This window comes from Sinocyclocheilus anshuiensis, unplaced genomic scaffold, assembly GCF_001515605.1.
Source record: "Sinocyclocheilus anshuiensis isolate Anshui unplaced genomic scaffold, SAMN03320099.WGS_v1.1 scaffold1055, whole genome shotgun sequence".
In the NCBI taxonomy this organism is placed as follows: domain Eukaryota; kingdom Metazoa; phylum Chordata; class Actinopteri; order Cypriniformes; family Cyprinidae; genus Sinocyclocheilus; species Sinocyclocheilus anshuiensis.
The window spans coordinates 135,711-138,460 of record NW_015547681.1 but is presented as its reverse complement, the minus strand read 5'-3'; positions in this window follow the sequence as shown (position 1 = coordinate 138,460).

Here is a 2,750-nt window from a genome sequence, read left to right as displayed (position 1 = left end):
GTGTGTGTGTGTGTGTGTGTGCACTGGTTTGGGTGGTTTATGAAGACACAAATTTGTATAATGACACGGGTATGACACAGGTATTACAATATAAAGATGATTTACCTACACTTCCTGTGTCCCCGTAATTCATACGATAGAAATGATAGGCGATAGAAAATACAGTTTTGCCTATGGAGAGTCCCCGTAAACCACCAATACCAACAGGTGTTTGTGTGTGAGAGAGAGAGAGAATGTGTGTGTGTGTGTGTGTGTGTGTGTGTGTGTGTGTGTGTGTGTGTGTGTGAGAGTGTGTGTGTGTTTCAAATGATGTAAGGGCTGGCAGATGGGTGGTTCGCCCAGGCATCATACAAGCTAGAACCACCACTGGCTATAATGGAGGGTTGTCATTTTCAGCCTTTTATTTTAATTCGTAACTTATTATTCAGACTGTATAATCATCATATAACCCTCGGTAATGAGGTGGCATTTTTCTGTGATTTTAGGGCAGTGAAAAATGAAAGTCTTTACAGCGGAGCATCAATGGCGTGCTTTATTCCTTCTTTAATTGAATTGTCAGTTTCTAAACTGTGGCTCGCAGATGCAATCAGAGCGAATGCTGAGAAATCAGACATTAGGACAGGAATAAAACTATGTTGCGTGAGTCATCCTACACCGACTGCATTAGTGCGTTAAAGTCTGCAGTAAAAGCAGCTCTTTCTGTCAGTGCATTGAAGTCTTTTACACTCACTTCTGTGTTTCAGACAGACTCCCATCATCTCTTCACACCCTGGCCATCAATATAGAGCTCAAATTGGTCTGTCCCTTGCTTGTGTAACTTCAACTAACAAATATTAGTCATATTGAATCTTTGGGTGAGTTATTGCTTTTCACAGTGTTTGTAGCTCCTAAGGGAAGCATTTAATGATCTGGAACACTTCAGTGTACACTAAACCCAATCTCATGCACGAATCCCTCCTGGCCGCCGCAGGAGATGTTTTGAGCTCTTTTGCCTTATGTTGTAAATGTTATGCTTCTGTTTCACTACAAGACCTCAGGGACTGAACGCATGTGTCTGATCAAGGATGCGTCATTAATATGTGAATGTGAAACGCTTGATGTATAATTGACATTCTTTCAAAGAATGATAAATAATATCTGGTTTCTATTCCAAAGTTATTCATGGGTGAATTTCACAAAACCAGTCAAGAACCTGTCCAAGATATTATTTGCATTATTTACCCCCAATTCAATTCATATATACAGCTCTGGAAAAAAATGAAAAGACCACTCCAAATTTTTCTTAAATCAGCATCTCTATGTATGGCAGCCATTCCATTCCCCTGGCTGTTGAATTCCAACACATGGGCACAACTCATTCTGCTTAATGAAGTACTGGCATAAAAACCACTGCTGTGGTCACTATCCTTTAGCAATATGACCAGCTGGATGGCAGAAACTAGTAGTATCTCAAATGTAATTGAAATCAAATAACAATTGACCAAGCCAAAAGAGTTGAAGAGAAAAGTTTTGCGTTAGGAAAAGAAGGATTAAGTTCTGGCTTTACTGGCAGAGGGCTACAGTGAGCATCAGGTTGCTTCCATTCTTAATGTCAAAGACAGCGGTTCATAAGAACAAGGTCAAGCTGAAGAAATTGGGGAAAACAAAGCTACAGACCGGCAGAGGGCGAAAATAACTCTCCACTGACTGGGATGGCCTTCAACTCATTTGAATGTTACTCAACAACCATAGGACAACCTCAAGTGACAAGAGTTGCCAAATCCGCGTATTATACGCGACTTTGAGCTTCTTTTTTTGTAAAGTTGCGAGAAAAAAATCGCGGTTTTTTGGGCTTATTTTAAAAAATGTGGTTGCTTGTTAGGAAAACCTGACAAGCAGCTTTGTTTCTTTTCATTTATGTTCCCTGTATTCTCCAATGCATTGATTGACACTCTGTCTGCTCACAGTTAATAGCTCAAATCCCCGGATGTGTTCTTGCTCCGCCCCTTTTATCAAGGATGCATCCAGAGGTGACTTGAGGCAGCCAGGTATCCCAGAATGCTTTTCGCACCAACCAGCAAGCTCTAATGGCGGAGAAAACCCGCATAATTTTCAAAATATTACTGTTATTGTGTCATGAAGTGCAGTTCTAAGAGTATTTCAGGCGAGAATGTAGTTGTTTAAAACTCAAATCTGCGGTTTATTTGTAAAGATAGCGCCTATTTGAAAATTTGCTCCGCCGATTTCAGTGGGTTGAGATCCACGCGATCAGCGTGCGCTCAGTGCTCATGTATCCGCCGAGAGCAGCCTCACCTCGGCTAGTCCTTCTGACATTTGCCGCTTGCTCTGATGTCTCCGTAGTGGTTAAACATGAGATATAATTCATTTAGGGTAAATCTAGCAGGCAATCTTTGGTCTCATGAATTAATTATTTCTTCCAGGTCATATCGTTTTGGCTGAGCATAGTTATGTTTCATAAATTATTTATTTATCAATCATAATACAGCACGGACTTGTTGCATACATTTGACTGAATTGTTTGCTTTTGTCTTATTTCCTATTACATAAGTGTCTTATACTTTATAGTTATACTTTTATAATGGCTATTATTGTTCATTAAAACTGAGATTGAACAAAAAAGGCAGTTGTGCTTGTCATATTGGGGGAAGCTTGGGGGAAGTCGTGGCCTAATGGTTAGAGAGTTGGACTCGTAACCCAAAGGTTGCGGGTTCGAGTCTCGTACCGGCAGGGATTGTAGGTGGGGGGAGTGA